The 25,787-nt window shown below is 40.2% G+C and overlaps 1 non-coding gene across 1 annotated transcript; it reads left to right on the forward strand.

The window, feature by feature from the left end:
• Window positions 1–1,468: 1,468 nt before the first annotated feature.
• Window positions 1,469–1,540, forward strand: TRNAY-AUA (transfer RNA tyrosine (anticodon AUA)). The gene has a single exon. It is a non-coding gene; the product is annotated as a tRNA-Tyr (tRNA).
• The last annotated feature ends 24,247 nt before the right edge of the window (window positions 1,541–25,787 follow it).

The following is a 25,787-nucleotide window of genomic DNA, read 5'->3' on the forward strand; positions in this document are numbered from 1 at the left end:
CATAATTTTTTTCCTTTCCTTATGTCTTTGTGGTGAGGATATCTAGATGAGTTAACAACAAACAAGCAAACAAAAACTGAAATCTGGTTTCATCTATATTATACCTGCACAACCCATTTTTCTTAACCAGTTGCTTTCTGGGTTCAGGAGTCCTGTCTACTGGTGTGAACATGGTAAACAGATGCATATACAGCAGTACCAAATGGAAAGAAGAGACTCAATATTATACAATGAGTTGTTTTCTCTCGAAATTCGTATGTTGAAGCTCTAACTCTCTGTACTTTATATTTAGTGAAACTGGGAGGATATTACAGTTCTTTCTGACCCTATTTGGAAATAGGACCTCTAGATTGGTAGTTGAGTTAATATGTTTGGCACTTTATAAGAAAAGCAGATCAGTCAGAGAAAAAAACAGAAACATTACTATGTGAAGACAAAGCCAGAAAATGGCCAGGAAAAATCCAAAAGAGGCCTCAGACGAAAACAAGTCTGCTGAATTTGATTACTGCCTTGAACCTTAGAAGTTTGGAGCACATTTATTGAAGCTCCCTGGTATAGGACACTTTGTTATGGCAACTTTAGCAAACCAATATATGCGCTTCTCTTGAAAAACATCTGTCAATACCAAAAGAATTCTCCTTTTCTTACATAAGTTTTCAGGGAATGGAAACTGGCAAAGAACTCACTTATCCATCCATTGATTACCCCCACAAAGTCCTAGTGCTCCCTAAGAGTTTTCATTCTTTCTTTAGAGATTCAGCTGTGTTAAAATTTATTCCTACTTCATGGTTAAAAATGACATAGGAAATATTAGAAAGATCATAGTTTACAGGAACTGGTAGAAGAAAATAAACACAAGGGAAAACAGGCTGACATTGAAAATACACAACCCTCTCCACTTATCTTTTCCATACATCATGTTTAATTCCCCAGGATAAAAGTGGTAGTGGCCTAGGTTTTTCTTCCTATTGCTTTGGGGAAATCACAAAGTTGTGAAGTTGTGGTAACCATGCCAACCTAAACATTCCCAAACCAAGACACTAGGCTGCAGTAGCCATGGGGCAGCCTAGAGGATAACAAATCCTCCCAAACCGTTGGAGCCACCTTGCCATTTACACCAGACAATTGGTCAGGGATATTGGCATCAGCATCTCTATGGCAGGATTTGTGGTTTATGAGTGCCACTCTTATCACCAACCCTCTAGATGCCTGAGAAGCCCAAGAGACCACCGTTCTAGGTTTTAGACTAGATATCTTAAATAAACAGGAATAAAATTCAGTTCAAACTGAAGGGCTCCAACCAAAGGAGATGCATAGATGGTCCTCAGCCACACAAAGGGCTGTTATGAGCAGCAATACCACGGCTCCAGGCAAGCTCACCATTAACACCTGCAGCCCATGCCAGACACATATCCCCAGTATCGATGGAGAGAATAGATTTGAAGTCCACTATCAACTAGAGGCCACATCCCTGGTAGTTCAGATGGTAAAACGTCTGCCTATAATGCAGGAGATCTGGGTTCAATCCCTGGGTAGGGAAGATCTCCTGGAGAAGTAAATGGCAACCCACTCCAGTATTCTTCCCTGGCAAATCCCAATGATGGAGAAGCCTGGTAGGCTACAGTACGTGGGGTCCCAAAGAGTCATACACGATTGAGCAACTTCATTTTCACCAACTAGAGGGGAAAAAAAAAACAAAACCTCTTGACCTTCTATCTTAGTCAAATTTAAAAGACAGAGTCTGCGCTCCAGCACATCATGCCCAAGACATACATAATTGATAATATTTGTAGGTAACAGTACCAGGTAGAGGACACCTTGGATCTGTCGTACAACCAAAGTGAAGTAATAAAGAAGAATTTAGTGCCAGTTTCAGAGAGAAAATGATCTCCCAGATGACCATAGGATTCAAATCACTAATAAGGCAGTGCAGATTCCCTCTATGGAACTTAATCAAGAAGTTTCAGTTCAGGCCTGTTTGTAGGTTCAAATTTCAATTTCTCAAATGTTTCCATTCAATCTTCTGACAGCTCAAAATATGGACAATATACATGCACTCTTGGAAGATGATTAAGACTGCAAGAACACAGAACATTTCCGGGGCAAGCGACAGAGAGTGCTACAAGTCGTTGATTAGATGGAAGAAGATGGACAGCAGAATCAAACAGAGATTTCAGAGCTTAGATCTGACTGTTTGATTTGGTGGGAACAATGCCAAACCTCCCTGCAGACCTAGAGATGCTTTTCAAATAGGTAACAAACTAATGTGATCTTTGGCCTCAGCCAAGTTTAACAATCTTCAGACCTCAGAATACTATAGTAGACCAAGTTCAGTGCCACCACTTAGAAATTCAGGGGATAGTATTTTTTGGGTGGGGGACTTGTAGGAGACTTCTCTATCAGATTTGTTCCAACACACAGCATACTTAATAGAGCTGGAGCCATGATTCACCCATAGATGACACGTCACTCAGAAATATTTTAATTGAGTTATCTTCAGTGGATGATTCATATCTTTGTGACTCCCATGGACTGCAACATGACAGGTTTCCCTTTTCATTACCAACTCCTGCAGTTTCTCAAACTGATGTTTATTGAGTCGGTGATGCCATCCAACCATCTCCTCTAGCCTGCAATATATTCCGGGTATCAACGTCTCTTCCATTGAATTTGAACTTTGTGTCAGCTTCAGTATCAGTCCATCCAATGAATATTCATGGCTGATCTCCGTTAGGATTGACTGGCTTGATATTCTTTCAATCAAAGTGACTCTCAAGAGACTTCTCCAACACCACTGTTCAAAAGCATCAGTTCTGCACTCAGTTTTTTTTGTGGTCCAACACTCACATACATTCATACATGACTACAGGAACAAACATAGCTTAGACTCCATAGACATTTGTTGGTAAAGTACTGTGTCTGTTTTCTAATGCACTTTCTAACCTTATCACAGTTTTCCTTCAAAGGAACAGGCTCTTTGAAATCATGACTACAGTCACCAACTGCAGTAATTTTGGAGCCCAAGGAAATTAAGTCTCTCATTGTTTTCATTGTTTCCACATCTATTTGTAATGAAGTAGTGGGACTGCATGCCACAATCTTCATTTATTGAATGTTGGATTTTAAGACAGATTTTTCAATCTCGCCAAGAAGTTCTTTAGCTAAATTCCATTTTCTGCATGAAGGATGGTGTTATCTGTATATTTGAGGTTATTGCTGTTTCTACCAGCAGTCCTGATACCATATTGTGCTTCATCCAGTTCAGCATTACGCATGATGTACTCTGCATATAATTTAAATAACCAGGGTGAAAATATACAGCCTCGTTAACTGCTTTCTTGCAAGTTGCAACCGGTGTATTGCTCCTTGTCTCTTTCTAACTGTTGCCTCTTGACCTATATACAGATTTCTCACAAGGCAGATAAAGTAGTCTGGTATTTCTGTCTCCTTAAGAATTTTCCAGTTTGTTCTGATGTACACTATCAAAGTCCCTGGCATGAAAAATGAAGTAGAAGTAAATTTGTGTTCTCTGGAATTCTCTTGTATTTTCTATGGTCCAGTAACTATTGCCAATTTGTTTTCTTGTTCTTCTGCCTATTCTAAATTCAGCTTGAACATCTGGAAATCATCAGTGTACTTTCTCTTGTAGACTAGATTGGAGAATTTGATCATTACTTTGATAGCGTGTGAGGTGAGTGTAACTGTGTGAAAATTTCAAAATGTTTTCTGTGACATTTCTTTGAAATAGGAATGAAACTAATGTTTGCTTGTCCTGTGGCCACTGCTAATTTTTCCTAACTGGCTAGCATATTATGTACAGCTCATTATTTGGGATTTGAAATAGTTTAGCTGGAATTCCATCATTTCCAATAGCTTTGTTTGTAGTGATGCTTTGTAAGGCCTTCTTGACTTCATATTCCATGATAGCTAGCTCAAGGTGAGTGATCACACCACTGTGGTTATCATAAGATCTTTTTTCTAAAGTTCTTCTGTGAATCCTTGCCACCTCTTCTTAACACCTTCTGCTTCCTTTAGGTCCATACCCTTTTGTCTTGTCCTGCCCATCTTTACATGGGATATTCCCTTGTTATGTCTACTTTATTGGAAGAGATCTGTAGCTCTTCTCAGTCTGTTGTTTTCATGTGTCTCTTTATATTTATCACTTAGGAAGGCTTTCTTAGCTCTCCTTGTTATTCTTTGTAACTCTGCATTCAGATGGACATATCTTTTCATTTTGCCTATCGTCTTTCCCTCTCTTCTTTGGTAGAAAGAAAGAAATTTGAAAGTCCTCCTCAGACAACAATTTTGCCTTTTTGCATATCTTCTTCTTGGGGATGATTTTGATCACCACATCCTGTACAGTGTTATGAACCTCCATCCATCAATCGTTCATATTGGGCACCTAGCTGCCTTGGGAATTCACCGTTCAGTGACCTTTCTTTTTACCTTTTCATTCTGTTCAAACCTCACCGAAGAGGTTTGACCTTAATGTATCCAGTAGACCATGTTTCATGAGAATTCCCACCATGACCTGACCATCTTGGGTGGCCCTACATAGGATGATTCAGAGCTTCATTGAGTTAGACAAAACTCTGTCCAAGTGATCACTTTGGTAAGTTTTCTGCATTTGTGGCTTCCATTTTGTCTGTCCTCTGGTTGGTAAGGATGAGAGGCTTATGGGAGTTTCCTCATAATATTTCAATTACAAAATCATAAACAACAGTTCTAGAATTTTTTTTTTCTTTGAATACTTCTATACTGATACAAAACGAAGAAAGTACACACTTGTAAGTCCCATTTTTGTATTAGATATTTTTTCTAATATTCCCAACTGTACCAATGTTGCTGAATGACTTCCTGATACTTAATATAGCCTATTTTATAGTAACTCCCCCTGCCATACCAGACACACTCAAATAAATGAAAGGAAGATGAAATGCAAAAGAACAGACAAGCCAACTTCTGAAGAGTGTTGCAAATAAAGAAAAGTCATGGGAAAGTGAGCCATAAGTTGGCAGACTGACACAGTAGTGTGGGGAAAACTCTGGAGAGAAATCAGCAAAACTTGTAAACAGATCATTTGTCACCAGTCCGGCTCTCAGTCATGTGTGACTTTTTGTGACCCCAAAGATTGCAACATTCCCGGCTTCCCTGCCTATCAGCAACTCCCAGAGTTTTCAGAAACTCATGTCCATTGAGTCCATGATTCCATCCAACCATCTCATACTGTGTTGTCCTCTTCCCCTTCTGCCTTCAATCTTTCCCAATATCAGGGTCTTCTCCAGTGAGTCAGTTCTTCACATTAGGTGGCCAAAGGATTGGAATTTCGGCTTCAGCATCAGTCCTTCCAAAGAATATTCAGGACTGATTTCTTTTAGGAAGCACAGTTAGAGTCTTCGGCAACCCCACAATTCAATTCTTCAGCGCTCAGCTTTTCTTATAGTCCAACTCTCACACCCATACAAGACTACTGTCACTTGTCATAAGTATCAGTAACTTCCTATTTCTCCCATCTAATTCTCATTAAGTCTCTTCCTTCATAATTATCCTGCCTACATATTAAGATCCTGCTGGATTCCAAATCTAAATGACACATTTCAACTTCTTCCTTAGTCTCATGACAGGATTACTTATGGCCTTATTGGTCATCTCCATTTGTTTTAGTCTACCAATCAGTTAATCCCATTACTTCTGACACTAGGAAATATAGGAACGTGAGGGGCATCCTTTCATCTTCTTCATGTCATATTCATCTTCTTCTGAGCCTCCAGATACCTCCATCAGTACTTCTTATATGTTACTCATTGAGACAATTGTGACCACACTTGATGTATCTTATAAAACTTATTATAGTATGAAAATGGGAAATATACTAAAATCCTGGGGAAACTTCACTAATGCTTGAGAACTCCCTCAGAAACGGGACTCTCAAGCTTCCTCATACATTCTCTGGCAAGGTCTAGAGGCTCAGAGTGAAAGAATATTATAGAGATTCACCTTTTTGTATGGATGAATTGTGGAATACAGTTGAATCTAAAACCTCTTTAACTTGTGACATAAAAGTAGGCATGACAGCATGCCAAAGACAAAAAACAGAGCCACACACACTTAGAGAATATTTCTAGTGGCTCTCTAGTGATATGACAGACCCGATCATGTCTGTCATTAAGGAGCCTGGTCCTAGATGAGGAAGGGATATATATGGGTCTCAGTGTTGTCATTTCTTCTCAATTCCAGAGATTTCCATTGCTCTAGAAAAGGGAAAATTTGTTCGAGGTTATGAATCCCAAATCAACGAAGCAATATCCCAATTTACCAGATCCCATATAGCCAAAGCAATATAGAAATCCATATTTCTGCTAATAGGAAAGAAATTCCAAAACATCAGTGGAGAAAAGGAAACAAACCTATTGCCAAAAGGGAGGTAATTTGTTTGTTTTGCTTTAAAAAAAGAAACAGTTCAGTTCAGTTCAGTCACTTAGTCGTGTCCGACTCTTTGCGACCCCATGAATCACAGCACGCCAGGCCTCCCTGTCCAACACCAACTCCCAGTGTTCACTCAGACTCATGTCCACAGAGTCGGTGATGCCATCCAGCCATGGGCCGGCATCTCTCGCATCTGCATCGCCAGGGCCGGCATCTCTAAAAGAAACAGTAGTGTATAAAAATTCACAAAGATAATTTAGAGAAAAATGCTTACTAACTTCAGGGTGCACCACATGGAGACCTATTAAAAAGAAAGACAATTTGTATCTGAACATAAGTAAATGTGTAAGTGTGTGTGTTCTGTCCTGTGTGACTCTGCAAAGCAATGAGTGCAACCCACCTGCCCCTTCTGTCAATGGGATTTTCCAGGAACGAAACCTGGAGTGGGTTGCCATTCTCTACTCCATTAAGTTAGGCATGTAAAGCTGAAGAAAAACATTACCCAAGCATTTTATTGCATCTTTTTCAAGATAAAGCAAACTGTATAAGCTCTTGGCTCCAGACAGTGTCTGCATTTCCAAAGTTGCACTTGTGAAAGAGGCAAGTTTACACGCTTGTGGACTGGGATGAGTTAAAATATAGAAGAGACCAAAGCATAACAGGTAAATGTTTAACAATCTGGATTACTTCACAATGTTTTGAGTCCCATTTTTTAGCTCTAAGCCCCCAAACAGAATACATTCCATCCTTTACTGTTTCAACATTTCAAGCAGGAGACAAAGGTAAAATGATGGAGTAGGTGCCAAGAAGTGGGTCATAAATCTGTGTATCTGACTCAGTAACTTTACTGCATTTTCAATTATATTTCTAGAATTCACCACCAAGAACTTCCTTCTAACTCAAATAATGCTGCAGACTTTGTGTAGCCCTGGTGATTGCAGTAAAGGGGCCAATGAGATAGTGACACTGATTATCCCTCAGGGCTCCAGGAATAGGACAATATATCCAGTGTTGATCTTTGTTGTAGGAGATGCTAGAGATCAGGCATTGGCAAGTCCCAAATGGGCACAGAAACCATAGGAATGCAGAACCAGTTGCAGATTAAGAAGTTTAATCACTTATTCCTCCTGGACATGGTTTACAACAAGATCGATAAGTATTAGACATGTTATTAGTCTTCGTATCTTTCACTAAAGTATGAAGTACAGGTTGGTGCTGGTTTAGAGAGGGTCTGGGTGTACACAGAAGCATCAGTGACCATGAGGTAGTGATGCAGGGGCCCGTTGGTGTCAAATTCAATTAATGTATAGCTGAGGAAAATAAATCCATATTGTAGCATGCTGCTAGAACTATGCAGAACTATGGCTGCTGGTGCTATACTTCAAGGATGGCTTCAACATATCCCCCACTAGGTCCTACCACCTATTCCATATTTTATACTATCCCTACAAGAAATGTTCAGGGAGAAGAATATACAACTAGTGTGCTGCCATGAAGCTAGAGCTAATGTATGTGCTGGATACGGACTCACCAAGAAACACCTTTTCCATTGGTACTACAAATTCCAGGTAAGCTGAAAATACAGCGTTCCAAGACTAAAGCAGATAGAGTCATCAAATCTGTGTTTATTAAGATGTTTATTAACATCTTAACTGCACAGAAGAGGCATCAGAACCTAACACGACTCCACTTAAGCATTTCTCATGAATTTCACTACCTATATGATAAGACATTTCTAATCATTTCTGTCATTCCTGCTCACTGCTCATGTCCACACATGACCAGTCATTCAGATACCTTTAAGCTCCATGTTTTGTTCTTCTCATATTCTGTGCCTTGTCAATGTCCTTCTTTTTGCCTGAATTGTCCTTCCTTTCTTTTAATATTTTTCCTACCAAATCTTGATTTTTTTAAAGTGGAGATTTCAAAAGAGATAAAGAGGATATAAAGATGAAGAGGAACTTCATCTATCTTAAAATTCATCTTTCAAGAAATGAGCATATATTATCTCGTCCCATCACTTCATGGCATATACATGGGATTCAATGGATACAGTGGCAGACTTTATATCCTTAGTCTCCAAATCGCTGCAGATGTTGACTGCATCAGTGAAATTAAAACACTTGCCCCTTGGAAGAAAAGCTATGACCATCCTAAATAGCATATTAAAAAGCAGAGAGATTAATTCCCGACAAAAGTCCATCTTGTTAGAACTATGCTTTTCCCAGTAGTCATGTATGAATGTGAGGGTTGACTATAATAAAAGCTGAGCACAGAAGAACTGATGCTTTCAAACTGTCCTGTTGGAGAAGACTCTTGAGAGTTCCTTGGACTGCAAGAAGATCCAACCAGTCCATTCTAAAGGAGATAAGTTCTGTGTGTTCACTGGAAGGACTGATGCTAAAGGTGAAACTCCAATACTCTGGCCACCACATGCGAAGAGCTAACTCAGTGTAAAAGACGCTGATGCTGGGAGGGATTGGGGGCAGGAAGAGAATAGGATGACAGAGAATGAGATGCCTGGATGGCATTACAGACGTGATGGGCATGATTTTGAGTGAACTCTGGGAGTAAGTGATAGATAACGAGGCCTGGCGTGATGTGATTCATGGGGTCACAAAAAAATAGGACATTTTTAAGGCACTAACAGTTTCCCTTTCTGGTAATAGTTTGGTATTGGTGGCTTCTTGTAAAATGCTATGGTCCAGAGGTCAAAGGTAGATTCTGACTCAGGCATGCAATAAACAGGAAAACCAATGAGAAAAAAAAAAAGAAAGAAAGAAAGAAAAAGAGAACTCACCCAGTATGGCTTTCTGGCAAAACTACAAGATTATTTCTCTTTAATATTGTACCACGAAGGTTCCTTTAAAAATTAGGTATCCTACAACTTTACAAATCCTGGCCACTAATACCTGTAAAAGACTTCCTATTCTGGAAAACTGCTTTGGTCACATGAAAGCCTACTCATCTGAGAGGTAAGAATGCATTTTTATTGGTAAAATTTTGACAGGAATAACATGGAAGCAAATGACTGAATAAAAAGTGAGATAAAGTGTAGTACAATTTGGTTTCCAGTTGAGATTATACCTGCTTTATCACTGCGTTATCTTGCTTCTGTCATTCCATGTCTCCTGAAAATCCTCATCATTAAGTCCCATGAACAGCAATCATGGACACTGATTTAAGGGATTGTTATGGAAAACGTCGCAGAGAGTAGGACACGACCAAGCGACTGAACTGAACTGAACTGAACTGATGGAAAACGTTCCCACCACAGAATAGAAAATACATATCATTTACCAAAATAGGAAAGCAAAAAACTTTCATACACAAGCATCAATTTCTGTTAACGAAAAATGTTCTTTGTGACATTTACTATCCCTGATACACACCTCTGAAATACATAAGTCATTGTAAAAAATGCTTTCCTTAGAAGATCATGACAATTTTTTTAGCTCTTCTTGGGAAGGAAACCCAATGTTGGTGATTTTAATTTGTAAACTATATACTACTTTTTCAGAGGGTTAGGATCTTAAGAATCTTGCTTCCATACAGATTTTCTTAAGATGAACTTGTTTAATATATGTGTTTCTTGTTGATTCCATAAGTCCTTATTCAGACATTTTTTTACTCCCTAAATAGAGACCTCAACTCCTGAAGCAAGGAGAGTAAAGTCAGAAGGAAAAATAGATATGGGATATGATAGTTAATTCCAATCGGAGAACACAATCTATCAAAGAAAATTGAACAGCTCAACTAAAATAGTAATCTTATAACAATCTGTAAAGTCAGAAGAAAACTTCAAGAGTAATTTAAAATCATATCTCTAAGACCATTAACAAAAAGATAAAAATCAAGGGAAGCAGAAGAATGGCAGATGCAGAGGCAGTGAGACCAAGAAGAACAGAACACAGAATGGAAGTTCAATGTGACTGAATAAAACAGAGTTAATTGAACAATGGGAAGACTGAGAATTACTAGCTTAATGTGAACAGTGTCAGAGTCCTGATCTCTGAAGAAACAGGATTTTGCCTCAGTAACAGGTACCACACTTGATCACTCATGAGCTTTTGCGTAGCAGAATTCTATCCAAGAATGAAACAGGACAGAGAAAGCTTCTGACATAGACATCAGAATCGGGACATAGAGTGCCCCTGACTAGTCTAAGCAAGAGAGCTATATACTATTTAATTTTGTTATAACAATAAATCGAAAGAATGTCTCAAGGTTGTAAAAAAGTTTACCAGACCACTTCTACAATTTACATTTTAAAGTAACAGGATTAGAACTTACCAGACCCACTCCTGTAATATACATCCTAATATCAAGTTTAGTCAGAATGTTTTCAAGAAGGAGAAACTGTTCCCAAGCAGGATACAATATTGTTATATAATACTTACTAAGAAATATAGGAGAAAAATTAAAATATAAAGCTTGTCCTTTCCTACTCCTTGAGAATTCCAAGCATCTATCTCCTCTTCGAGAACCTCAAATTCTTTCTCCTCCTCAGGGTCTCTGAACTTATCATTCCACCTAGGAATTAACTCTCTCATTATCCCCTTTTCTTTTAAGGAGAATTATGTTGCCAAGGGAAAAGGGTGTCATTTTCATTCCATAGCTACTTCCTGATGTGATGGGGCTTCACCCCTAAATTTATCAGCATCTCTTCTAACCGTCATATTGAGAGTCTCTAGACCAGAGGCCCCAAATAATAGTTTGGAGAGGCTGTGGCAATTGTAGGAGCCTGTTCACTTGTAACTTAAAAACTTTCACACAGTTAGAAACAAATCAGCTTTAAAGTTAGAGATGAAAGACAAAATAGTCGTTAAACCAAATTAAAACACAATCAAAATTAAGAGTTACATTATGTCCATAGTTACATGACTCCATTTTAGGATTTTTAGATGTCCTCAGGTCAAGAAAAAGTGACATATATTATTGTTGTTGTTGAAGGTATTCACAGAGTTGAAGTCCTTTCTTTGAAGTGGTGAATCCCACCATGGGGAACCCCCTTCACTTGATAAGGAGTTTGAAAAGCTGAAAGCTGAATCACAGAGTTAATTCTAAAGCTTTAGGATCTATGTCAATAGCTGTGCATAAAAATGTCTGTCATTGAGATAATCCCCTTTTTTGGGCGAGGGCAGAATGAGCCTTCCCTAAAGGTGTGGTTACATTTAAACCAACAGTTTTATATTTCCTGAGTTAATTTATGTAGATTCCTCTTAATGATGCCATTACCCTTTATCTACCTTTCCTGAAGATTGGAGTTGGGTAAGTGATATTGTATTCCTAAAACTTTTGACACTCCTTGAGTTACAACAGCTTTAAAAATAGGGTTGCTCTGAATTGTAGAGTTCAAGATCCCACTTACATCATGAGAAGTCAGTACACTAAGATTTTGTTCATTCCTTAAACTCAGGCTGTAATGAATACAATGTTTGACGTGAGAATAAGTCTCTGAGTGTGGTCTATGAGGTTGGTAATAACAGGAACAGCATTTGTGCTCGACCCATACATTTCCCATCAGCCCACTCCCTAATATTCACATTATTGTTCATTTTAAAAGAAAAGGTTCCATATTCATGAAAACAGTGGCCTGGAACTTGCGCAGCATATTTACCCACCAAAGGGATAAAGGAGACTCTGGCATCATTAGGAACCCATGAGGAAATAACACAGAGTTCTAGTTTCATCTTAATGTCAGGAAGCAACAGTTAGAACTGGACATGGAACAACAGACTGGTTCCAAATAGGTAAAGGAATACATCAAGGTTGTATATTGGCACCCTGCTTATTTAAATTCTATGCAGAATACATCATGAGGAACGCAGGGCTGGAAGAAGCACAGCTGGAATCAAGATTACCAGGAGAAATATCAATAACCTCAGATAGGCAGATGACACTACCCTTATGGCAGAAAGTGAAGAGGAACAAAAAAGCTTCTTGATGAAAGTAAAAGAGGAAAGTGAAAAGGTTGGATTGAAGCTCAACATTCAGAAAACTAAGATCATAACATCTGGTCCCATCACTTCATGGGAAATAGATGGGGAAACAGTGTCAGACTTAATTTTTGGGGGTTCCAAAATCACTGTGGATGCTGATTGCAGCCATGAAATTAAAAGACACTTACTCCTTGGGATGAAAGTTATGACCAACCTAGATAGCATAATAAAAAAGCAGACATTCCTTTGCCAAACAAGTTCCATCTAGTCAAAGCTATGGCTTTTCCAGTGGTCATTATGAATGTGAGAGTTGGACTGTGAAGAAAGCTGATTGCCAAAAATTGATGCTTTTGGACTGTGGTGTTGAAGAAGACTTGAGAGTCCCTTGGACTGCAAGGTGATCCAACCAGTGCATTCTAATGGAGATCAGTCCTGGGAGTTCATTGGAAGGACTGGTGCTAAATTTGAATCTCCAGTCCTTTGACCACCTGATGTGAAGAGGTGGCTCACTGGAAAAGACTCTGATGATGCTGGGAGGGATTGGAGGCAGGAGGAGAAGGGAACGACAGATAATGAGATGGCTGGATGGTATCACTGACTTGATGGACATCAGTTTGTGTGAACTCCAGGTGCTGGTGATGGACAGGGAGGCCTGGCATGCTGTGATTCATGGGGTCACAAATATTCGGACATGACTGAGCTACTGTACTGAACTGAACAGAACATAATAGCTTTTGGCTCATCCTGATAGCTTTAGTATAATAGTGGATAGGAGGAAAGTGGACCATGGGGCTTCAGTGAGCACAGAGAAACCTGCCCTGTTTTCCAAAAGGTATCAACTGATTAGCCCCCACAGAGTGCTTAATACCTGGTGTTCCTCAGATGTTATTAAGATGGGGGCATGTGTGTGGTCCCAATTCTCTTGAGAGTCTGATGACTGGGGCCTATACCTCAGAGGTAAGTCTCTTCTCTTGTGTGGTTCTTTGCAGATGAGACAGGGAGCCAGAGGTGCCTTGGATGCCTGAGGGGAAAACTTCTTGAAATATCCCTCCTTTCCTCAGGAATAGCAAGCCCAACCCTTTTCACCTGTGTCCCTCTGGTTATTTTTCTCATGTTGTTTCAGAGCCGTTCTAATAGACATTGTTGGGGCTTCAGGCTTTTGCTGGATTCCCCCCCACCTCTATTTTCCTCCTCATATTCTCTACTATAATATACCATCTGAAATATCTGTAACAGTTTTCCTAAGGTTTAATTTGGCCCAAATACCTGTTTGCATAACTAATGGCAGACATCTGATGTAAAATGAGTGAGAAATCTATGTTTAAAATTATTTCTCCCTCTGTAATATTAAGGTGAATGTCAGTAAAATTATGGGGAGCTTCCCGTAGTCTATTTAGGAATGTACAAGAATTTCCTTCTCTCCCTATTCTATGTCAACCAATTTGGCATAATGTAAAGTCAGTGGGTGGGGCTGGGGTGTCATCCTAAGATGGCAGAGGAATAGGACTGGGAGACCAATTTCTCCCCCAAAAATCCAGCAAAAGAACATTTGAACGCTGAACAAAGTCCACAAAATAATTTCTGAACACTGACTTGAAGACATCAGGCACCCAGAAATGCTGCCAATTTTCTTCAAAATGAGGTAGGGCAGAATATAAAATAAAAGGAGTGTTAGCGATGGAGAGCCGTTCTGGCAAGGGAATCTTAAAGAGGAAAAAGTTTCCAAACACCAGGAAACCCTCTCTCCAGCGTGTCTGTCGGGAGTTTTGGAATCTCAGAGGGCAATGTACCTAGGAAAAAAATACATACAGACATATATACATACATAAAACCCACAGGTTATGTGCCTACGCCAGACACTTGCATCCATCACCAGGAAGAGGAGGCTGAATAGGGAGGAGTGGGCTGCATTGCTTAGGATAAGGACCAGTCTCAAATGTCCTGAGGGCAATCTGAGGGGGTGCGAAGAGAAAGGGAGAGAGAACTATCCCGGAAAAGCGCTTACCTGAGATACTGCCTGGCCCACTCACAGAACAAAGGACTGAGCAAATACCAGAGGAGAGTGTGCCTGATATGGACCAGCTCATCCACCGCAGGAGGATGGGGCAGGAGGGTGGTAGCCAGAGCAAGAAAGGGGCAAACTCAGTCCCAGAGACAGCATTCCCTATCAAACTGTGGACAGTCTTCCAGTTGCTAACCAAGACTTCCTGGAATTCTAGACAGTTGACATCCACCAGGAGTGCCACAGCGAGAGATCAGTACCCCAGTAAAGACACAGCAGAGATGGTGCACACTGTTACCCAGTAAACCAAGAGGCTGGGACCGGGGAAGAGATAGGCGATCTCACTGCCAGGGAGGGGACACTAGCCAAACACCTGGTTGTCTGAGCTGTTCAGGACTGGGAAGTGTAACAACAACAACAAAAAAAGCCCAACTCAATCTGCAACTTTGGGGAGTAGCAGAGAACCTGACCCTGAGTGGCCTAGATCAGGAAAGTGCATGCAACTTGGGGCCCGCTCCCTGAAGAGTAATCTGGAGCCTGAGTAGTGTAGACTAGGAAAACAAACAACGAAGAGCAGGGGCAAACCCAGGGTGTCCAAGGCACTGCAAGCACTCCCTACACACGCCAATGATATTTGTTTGCAGTGTTCCTCCCTCCTCACAGCATGATTGAAAAAGTGAGCTTGAATAAGAGAACACTTCTCGCCCTTATGTTAGGGTGGAAATTAGACACTGAAGAGAGCAGCGAACAGAAGAAACCAAACAAACAGAAGGAACCACGTTGGAAGGGACAGATGAAACAGAATACCCCCTGTAGATAACAACAACTACACTGGAGGTGTACGTTAGATCTTGAGAACAAGATCTAAGCTGGAACAAGGAGCTATCTGAAACTGAACTGAGCCCACACTGTCTGAAACAGCTCCAGAGAGATGTATTTTTACTACTTTCATTTTTTAAATTATTTTTTAAGTCCTCTGTACTGCCTTTAATTTTCATTTTTATAACATATTATTACCTTACCCATGCCAAAAAAGTAGAGGTTAGACAGTCAAAACTACAATATTAAACAAAAACAAAAACCCCAAAATATACTTTTTTTTCTTTTGTTTTTTAATACTGAATTTTTGTGAGTCCAACTTCTACTTTAGATTTTTGATCTTTGCTTTTTGGTAGTTATCAATATTTTACCTTTACGAAACTAATCTTAAGTACGCATTTTTATCTAGGAGTGTGATTACTGGCTTGATTACTCTCTCCTCCTTTTGATTCTCCTTTTTCTCCACCAGGTAGCCTCTATTTCCTCCCTCCACCTTCTCTTCTCTACCTAACTCTGAGAATTTCGCTGTGTGTTCTGGGCTGTGGAGAAGATAGTAATACCTTGATCTATCCCTGTCTTTTTTATTTCCCTTTTTCTCAGCCATTTCACCTCTATCTCCTTCCTCCTTCTTCTCTTCTCCATATAACTCTGTGAGCCTCTCTGAGAGTTCCAGACTGTGGAGAGCACATAGAAAATAGGTTACTGGTTCGATTGCTTTCTCCCCTTGTGATTCCCCCTCTCCGCCTTCTGGTCACTTCTATCTCCCTCCACCCTCTTCTCTTCTCCATGTAATTCTGCAAAACTCTCTGGATGTCCCTCACTGTGGAGAGTCTTTTCATCAATAACCTAGAAGTTTTATCATTGGTGCTGTATGGATGTAGAAGTCTTGAGGCTACTGTAAGTATAAGACTCTAAACCAGAAGCAGGAGGCTTAAGCCCAAAACTTGAGAACAGCAAAGAACTCTTGACTTCAGGGAATATTAAATGATAAGAGATGATCCTAAAACCTCCATTCCTACACTGAAAGCAAAGATGACCCAAGAGTCACCAAGTTCCAGAGAAAGATATACCACACAAATTATCCAGCAACACAGGAAAATAGTGCTGAGCTTCAATATACAGGCTTCCCAAAGTCACTCCAATCGCATAGACATCTCAAATCTCACTACTGGATACTTCATTGCAATCCAGAGAGAAGAAACCCAGTTCCACCCATAAGAACACCGACACAAACTCCACGAATCAGTAAATTAGCAGCAATCAAACACAAAGAACAGATATTAAAATCTCCATGGGACAAACAACAAATAACACACAAGGGGATTCCCATAAGAATATCAACTGATCTTTCAATAGAAACTCTTCAGGTCAGGAGGAATGACAGGACATATTTAAAGTGATAGGATCTTCCTTAGACAGGAAAAAGAAACGGTATATACACTCGAACCACAAACAACAAAGTAATTGGCAATAGGATACTAATATCAATAATTACCTTAAATGTAAATAGGTTGAATATCCCAAACATAAGACAATCACTGGAAGAATGGATACAAAAGCAATACCACGATATATCCTCTCTACAAGAGACCCACTTCAAAATACGGGACATAAAATAGTGATCGAAAATGAAGGGCTGGAAAAACATATTACATGCAAATGGAGACCAAAAATATAAAAAAGCTGGAGTAGGAATACTCATATTAGATGAAATAGACTTTAAAATAAAGACTATGAACAGAGACTAAGAAGAACACTCTATCATGATCAAAGGATCACCCCAAGAAGAAGATCTAACAATGACAATCATATACGGACCCAACATAGGGCACTGGACTATGTAAGGCAAATGCTAACAAGTATGAAAGGGGAAATTAGCAATAACACAATAATAGTGGGAGACTCTAATATCCCACTCAAACCTATGGAAAGATCAACTCAACAGAAATTAACAAGGAAACACAAACTTTAAATGCCACCATTGACCAGTAGACCTAGTTGATACCTGTAGGATATTTCACTCAAAAACAATCAATTTCACCTTTCTCTCAAGAGCACATGGAATCTTCTCCAGGATAGATCATATCTTGGTCCATAAATCTAGCCTTGGTAAATTCAAAAACAATTAAAATCATTCCAATCATCCTTTCTGACCACAATGCAGTAATATTAGATCTTGATTACAGGGAAAAAAAATGCCAATATATGGAGGCTTTTGAATAACTAAAAAATCACAGAGGAAAAAAAAAAAGAAAAATATGCATAGAAAGGAATTATAAATGAAAACCCAACAACCCAAAACCTATAAGACACTGTAAAAGCTGTGCTAAGGGAAGGTTCATAACACCACAGACTTACCTCAAGAAACAGGAGAAAACTCAACTGAATAACCGCACTTCACACTTAGTTCAGTTTAGTAGAGTTCAGTCGCTCAGTCATGTCCTACTCTTTGCGACCCCATGAATCACAGCACGCCAGGCCTCCCTGTCCATGACCAACTCCCGGACTTCACTCAAACTCATGTCCATCAAGTCGGTGATACCACCCAGGCATCTTATTCTCTGTCGTCCCCGTCTCCTTCCACCCTCAATCCCTCCCAGCATCAGACACTTCCAGTGAGTCAACTCTTCGCATGAGGTGGCCAAAGTATTGGAATTTCAGCTTTAGCATCAGTCCTTCCAATGCACACCTAGGATTGATCTCCTTTACAATGGACTGGTTGAATCTCTTTTCAGTCAAAGGGACTCTCAAGAGTCTTCTCCAGCAACGCAGTTCAAAAGCATCAATTCTTCAGCGATCAGCTTTCTTCACAGTCCAACTCTCACATCCATACATGACCACGGGAAAATATCATAGCCTTGACTAGACGGACATTGATTGGCTAACTAATGTCTCTGCTTTTTAATATGCTATCTACGTTGGTCATAACTTTCCTTCCAAGGAGTAAGCGTCTTTTAATTTCATGGCTGCAATCAGCATCTGCAGTGATTTTGGAGCTCCAAAAAATAAAATCAGACACTGTTTCCACTGTTTCCCCATCTATTTCCCATAAAGTGATGGGACCAGATGCCATGATATTTGCTTTCTGAATGTTGAGCTTCAAGCCAACCTTTTCACTCTTCTCTTTCACTTTCATCAAGAGGCTTTTGAGTTCCTCTTCACTTTCTGCCATAAGGGTGTTGTCATCTGCATATCTGAGGTTATTGATATTTCTCCCAGCAATCTTGATTCCAGCTTGTGCTTCTTCCAGCCCAGCGTTCCTCATGATGTACTCTGCATATAAATTAAAAAAGCAAGGTGACAATATACAGCCTTGACGTATTCCTTTTCCTATTTGGAACCAGTCTCTTGTTCCGTGTACAGTTTTCACTGTTGCTTCCAGACCTGCGTACAGGTTTCTCAAGAAGCAGGTCAGGTGGTCTGGTATTCCCATCACTTTCAGAATGTTCCAGAGTTTATTGTGCGACACAGTTAAAGGCTTTGGCATAGTCAATGAAGCAGAAATAGATAATTTCCTGGAACTCTCTTGCTTTCTCCATGATCGAGCGGATGTTGGCAATTTGATCTCTGGTTCCTCTGCCTTTTCTAAAACCTGCTTGAACATCTGGGAGTTCACGGTTCACATATTGCTGAAACCTGGCTGGGAGAATTTGGAGAATGACTTTACTAGTGTGTGAGATGAGTACAATTGTCCGGTAGTCTGAGCATTCTTTGGCATTCCTTTTCTTTGGGATTGGAATGAAGACTGACATTTTCCATTCCTGTGAACACTGCTGAGTTTTCCAAATTTGCTGGCATATTGAGTGCAGCACTTTCACAGCATCATCTTTCAGGATTTGAATTAACTCCATTGGAATTCCATCACCTCCACTAGCTTTGTTCGCAGTGATGTTCTCTAAGGCCGCTTCGCTTCACATTCCATGATGTCTGGTTCCACGTGAGTGATCATACCATCGTGATTATCTTGGTCGTGAAGATCTTTTTTGTACAGTTCTTCTGTGTATTCATGCCACCTCTTCTTAATACCTTCTACTTTTAGGTCCAAACAATTTCTGTCCTTTATCGAGCCCATCTTTGCATAAAATGTTCCCTTGATATCTCTAATTTCTTGTAAAGATCTCCTGTTTTTCCTATTCTGTTGTTCTCCTCTATTTCTTTGCATTGATTAATGAGCAAGGCTTTCTTACTAGCTATTCTTTGGAACTCTGCATTTAGATGCTTACCTCTTTCCTTTTCTTTTTTTCTTTTCACAGCTATTTGTAATGCCTCCTCAGACAGCCAATTTGCTTCTTTGCAATTTTTTTTCCATGGGGATGATCTTTTCCCTGTCTACTGTACAATGTCACAAACCTCCGTCCAGAGTTCATCAGGCACTCTATCTATCAGATCTAGTCCCTTAAATCCATTTCTTACCTCCACTGTATACTCATAAGGGGTTTGAATAAACTTCACCTCTAAAACAACTAGAAAAGGAATAAATTAACAACCCCAGGATTAATAGAAGGAAAGATACCTTAAAAATTGGGGCAGAAATTAAAAAAGAAAGAAAAGAGAACATAGAAAAAAAGAAAGAAGGAAATGATGGTTCTTGGGAAGATAAAAGTGACAAACCATTAGCCAAGCTCATCAAGAAACAAAAGGGAAAAATGAAATCAACAAAATTAGAAACAAAAATGGAGAAATCACAAATGACAACACTGAAATACAAAGGATCATAAGAGAATATCAGCAACTATATACCAATAAAATGGACAACTTGGAAGAAATAAAAAAATTTGTAGAAAAGTCTAATTTTCCAAACATGAATCATGAATGAATAGAAAATCTTAATAGATCCACCACAAGCAAAGAAATTGAAACTGTAATCAGAAATTTTCCAGCAAACAAAAACCAAGGATCAGTCAAATTCACAGATGAATTCTCCCCAAAATGTAGATAACAGCTAACACCTATCTTACTCAAATTCTTGCAGAAAATTGAAGAGAAAGATAAATTTCCAAACTCATTCTATAAGGCCACAATCATCCTAATAATAAAACAAGACAAAATGAATAGTGAAGTCGCCTAGTCGTGTCCGACTCTTTACAATCCCATTGACTGTAGACCACCAGACTCCTCCTCCTCAACAAGTAAGGGAACAGGATAAATGCCCATCAACCCAAATGAAAGAGGAAGAGATAGGGAAACTACATGATAAAGAATTCCAAAAAAATGATACTGAAAATGATCCAAAATCTTGAAAACAAATGGAGCTTCAGTTCAGTTTAGTTCACTTTAGTCGCTCAGTCGTGTCCGACTCTCCGCAACCTCATGAATCACAGAACTCCAGGCCTCCCTGTCCATCACCAACTCCCGGAGTTCACTCAAACTCATGTCCACAGAGATGGTGATGCCATCCAGCCATCTCATTCTCTGTCATCCCCTTCTCCTCCCACCCCTAACCTTTCCCAGCATCAGGGTCTTTTCCAGTGAGTCAACTCTTCGCATGAGGTGGCCCAAGTATTGTAGTTTCAGCTTTAGCATCAGTCCTTCCAATGAACAACCAGGACTGATTTCCTTTAGAATGGACAGGTTGAATCTCCTTGAAGTACAAGGGACTTTCAAGAGTCTTCTCCAACACCACACATCAAAAGCATCAATTCTTCGGCGATCAGCTATCTTCACAGTCCAACTCTCACATCCATACATGGTCATGGGAAAACCATAGCCTTGACTAGACAGATCTTTGTTGGCAAAGTAATATCTCTGCTTTTTAATATACTCTCAAGTTTGGTCATAACTTTCCTTCCAAGCAGTAAGCATCTTTTAATTTCATGGCTGCAATCAGCATCTGCAGTGATTTGGGAGCACAAAAAAATAAAATCTGACATTGTTTCCACTCTTTTTCCTTTACTTCCCATGAAGTGATGGGACCAGGTGCCATGATATTTGTTTTCTGAATGTTGAGCTTCAAGCCAACCTTTTCACTATCCTCTTTCACTTTCATCAAGAGGTTTTTGGGTTCCTCTTCACTTTCTGCCAAAAGTGTAGTGTCATCTGCATATCTGAGGTTATTGATATTTCTCCCAGCAATGTTGATTCCAGCTTGTGTTTCTTCCAACCCAGCGTTCCTCATGATGTACTCTGCATATAAGTTAAAAAAGCAAGGTGACAATATACAGCCTTGACCTAGTCCTTTTCCTACTTGGAAACAGTCTGTTGTTCCACGTACAGTTCTGACTGTTGCTTCCTGACCTGCATACAGGTTGCTCAAGAGGCAGGTCATGTGGTCTGTTATTCCCATCTCTTCCAGAATGTTCCACAGTTTATTGTGACCCACACAGTCAAAGGCTTTGGCGTAGTCAATGAAGCAGAAATTGATTTTTTTCTGGAACTCTCTTGCTTTCTCCATGATGCAGCGCATGTTGGCTATTTGATCTCTGTTTCCTCTACCTTTTCTAAAACCTGCTTGAACATCTGGGATTTCACGGTTCACATATTGCTGAAGCCTGGCTTGCAGAATTCTGGGCATGACTTTACTAGCGTGTGAGATGAGTGCAATTGTGCGGTAGTTTGAGCATTCTTTGGCATTCCCTTTCTATGGGATTGGAATGAAGACTAACCTCTTCAAGTCCTGTGAACACTGTTGAATTTTCCAAATTCGCTGGCATATTGAGTGCAGCACTTTCACAGCATCATTTTTCAGGACTTGAAATAGCTCAACTGGAATTACATCACCTCCACTAGCTATATTCGTAGTGATGCTTTCTAAGGCCTACTTGACTTCACATTCCAAGATGTCTGGTTCTAGTTCAGTGATCACGTTAATCTGACTATCTTGGTCGTGAAGATCTTTTTTTGTACAATTATTCTGTGTATTCTTGCCACCTTTTCTTAATATCTTCTGCTTCTGTTAGGTCCATACCATTTCTGTCCTTTATCGAGCCCATCTTTGCATGAAATGTTCCCTTGGAATCTCTAATTTTCTTGAAGAGATCTCTTGTTTTTCGTATTCTGTTGTTTTCCTCTATGTCTTTGCATTGATCACTGAGGAAGGCTTTCTTACCTGGAGACAAGAATTGAGAAGATGCAAAAAAGGTTTAACAAGAAGAAATAAAAAGTGTCAATATACAATGAATAATACAGTAGATGAGATCAAAAACACTCTGGAGGGAACGAACAATAGTATAACGGAGGCAGAAGATAGGATAAGTGAGATAGAAAATAGAATGCTAGAAATAAATGAAACAGAGGGGAAAAAGGAAAAGCCAATTAAAAGAAATGAGGACAATCTCAGTGACCTCTAGGACAATGTTAAACTCCTCAACATTCGAATCATACGAGTCCCAGAAGAAGAAGACAAAAAGAAAGACCATAAGGAAATACTTGAGGAGATAATAGTTGAAAACGTCCTTAAATGGGTAAGGAAATAATCACCCAAATCCAAGAAACCCAAAGAGTACCAAACAAGATAAAACCAAGGCAAAATATCCCAAGACATATAATAATCAAATTAACAAAGATCAAACACAAATAACAAATATTAAAAGCAGCAAGGGGAAAAAAAATAAAGTAACACTCAAGGGGATTCCCATATGGATAACAGCTGATCTTTCAACAGAAACTCTTCAGGCCAGGAGGAATGGCAAGACATACATAAAGTGTTGAGATAAAATAAGCTACAGTCCAGATTGGAGAAGGAAATGGCAAAGCACTCCAGTGTTCGTGCCTGGAGAATGCCAGGGACGGCGGAGCCTGGTGGGCTGCCATCTATGTGGTCACACAGAATTGGACACGACTGAAGTGAGTTAGCTGCAGTAACAGCCCAGATGACTGTACCCATCAAGGCTATCATTCAAATATGAAGGAGAAATCAAAATCATTTCAGACAAGCAAAAGTTGAGAGAATTCAGCATCACCACATCACCCCTAATGTTAAAGGACCTTCTCTAGACACAAAACACAGAAAGGGTGTATAAAATCGAACCAAAAACAATAAAGTAAATGGCAATGGGATCATACTTATCAATAATTACCTTAAATATAAATGGGTTGAATACCTCAACCAAAAGACAAATAGTGACTGAATAGAAACAAAAACAAGACCTTTATATATGTTGTCTACAGGAAACACACCTCGAAATGAGGGACACTTACAGACCAAAAGTGAAGGGCTGGAAAAAGATATTTCATGCAAGTAGAGATCAAAAGAAAGCAGGAGAAGCAATATTCATATCAGATAAAATAGACTTTAAAATAAAGGCTGTGAAAAGAGACAAAGAAGTACACTACTTAATGATCAAATGATCAATCCAAGAAGATATAACAATTATCAATATATATGCACCCAACATAGAAGCACCACAATATGTAAGACAAATGCTAACAAGTATGAAACAGGAAGCTAACAATAACACAATGATAGCGGGAGACTTTAATACCCGACTCACACCTATGGATAGATCAACTAAACAGAAAATTAACATGGAAACCCAAAAGTTAAATGATACAATAGAGAGGCACGGGAAGATGGCAGAAGAATAGGAAGGGGCGACCACTTTCTCCCCAACAAAATCAGCAAAAGAACATTTGAATGCTGAGTAAATCCCACAAAAAAACTTCTGAATACCGGCAGAGGTCATCAGGCACTCAGAAAAGCAGACCATAGTCTTCGAAAGAAGGTAGAAAATAGTATAAAAGATAAAAAGAGAGACAAAGGAGGGAGGGACAGAGCTCTGTCTTCGGAAGGGAGGCTTAAAAAAAAAGAAAGAGAGAGAAGTTTCCAAACACCAGGAAACACTGGCAAGTGGAAACTCAGAGGGCCATATAACTGGGAGACAAAAGAAATGAATAATTAAAACTCACAGACTAAGTGCCCAGAGAAAACTCTCCGGGGAGAAGCGGCACAGACGCCCGCATCCCCCACTAGCAGTCAGGGGCTAGGCAGGGAGGCCAGGGCGGCGGCGCTTAGAGGGAGAACCAGGTTTGAACGCCCCAGCGCAGAGGGTGCGAACTTAAAATAGCGAAGGAGACGCTGCAGCTGAAACGTGAAAACTCTGCTAAAAGCCCCAACCTAGGAATATGCCAGCCCTGCTCACAGAACAAAGCACTGAGCAGAACGAGCCGGCCGTGGGCGGCCCAGCCCCCAGCCCCCACAAACACAGGCAGTGAGGACAGCCAGTGCTGGAAGGGGCAGCCTCGACCCAAGAGGGGCTTCCCAAAACAAGCTACAGGCAGGCTTCCTTGCTAACCAAGACTTCTTAGCTTCGGGCCTGTCGATACACGCCTGAGAAAGTGCACCAGTTGCAAACCCAAAAAACAGAGCGGCAGGGACCAGGAAGGTGATAAATCACTGCAACTGCGCTCGCCAAAAGACTGGTCACCTAAGCTGCTCGGACCAGGGAAGGTACAAAACGCAGGCCCAGCCAAGTCTGCGACTTTGTGGGGCATCCGAGGACCTGAACCTGAGCCGCTCAGACCTGGCAAGTGCATATAACCGAGCACCGGCTGCTGACGGCTCCCAGCAGAGCAACCTAGAGCATAAGCAGCATAAACAGGGAAAACACACACGCCTCAAGCGGGAGCATTCCCAGTGTAGCCAAGACACAGTCTGCACTCCCCACATATGCCAGGGATATTTGTTAGCAGCGTTCCTTCATCCCCACAGCACGACTGAACAGGTGAGCCGGGAAAAAAAAAAAAATGTCCACCACTGCATCACTGCATCCTGGTGTCAGGACGGGAATTAGACACTGAGGAGACCAGAAAACAAAAGAGCTTTTTCAACGGAAGGAACTACCTAGGAAGTAACAGAGGGAGAAGCCTTGAGCCTACTACAAGAATAAAACTGCAAACCAGAGGCGGAGGCTTAAGTCCAAATTCTGAGAACACCAGAGATCTCCTGTTTTAGAGAACATTAATTGATAGGTACTCATCAAATGCCTCCATACATACACTGAAACCAGGAACCACCCAAGGGTCAACAAGTTTCAGTGAAAGACATACCACACAAATTCTTCAGCAACACAGAATAGCCCTGAGCTTGAATATACAGGCTGCCCAAAGCCACTCCAAACCCATTGACACCTCAGATTCATTACTGGACACTATATTGCACTCCAGAGAGAAGAAATCCAGCTTCACCCACCAAAACATCGACACAAGCCTCCTTAACCAGGGAACTTTGGCAAGTCACCCATCCAAACCCACACACAAAGAGGTAACTACATAATAAAGAGAACTCCACAAATGGCCAGAAGACGGAAAAGCCACCCTGAACACAGCAATATAAGCAAGATGAAGAGTCAGAGAAATACCCAGCAAGTGAAGGAACAGGATAAATGCCCAACAACACAAACAAAAGAGGAAGATATAAGGAACCTACCCAATAAAAAATTTCAAATTTTAACTGTGAAAATGATTCAAAATCTGGAAAGCGAAATGGAGGTACAGATAAATAAAGTGGAGAAAAGGATTGAAAAGATGCAAGAAATGTTTAATAAAAAATTATACAAAATATAAAATTGTCAATATATAACGAATAATGCAATACATGAGATCAGAAACACTCTGGAGGGAACAAACAGTAGAATAACGGAGGCAGAAAACAGGATAAGCGA

The sequence above is a fragment of the Moschus berezovskii genome, chromosome Y, assembly GCF_049115385.1.
Source record: "Moschus berezovskii isolate FMDL1 chromosome Y, NW_MosBer_1.0, whole genome shotgun sequence".
NCBI classification, from domain to species: domain Eukaryota; kingdom Metazoa; phylum Chordata; class Mammalia; order Artiodactyla; family Moschidae; genus Moschus; species Moschus berezovskii.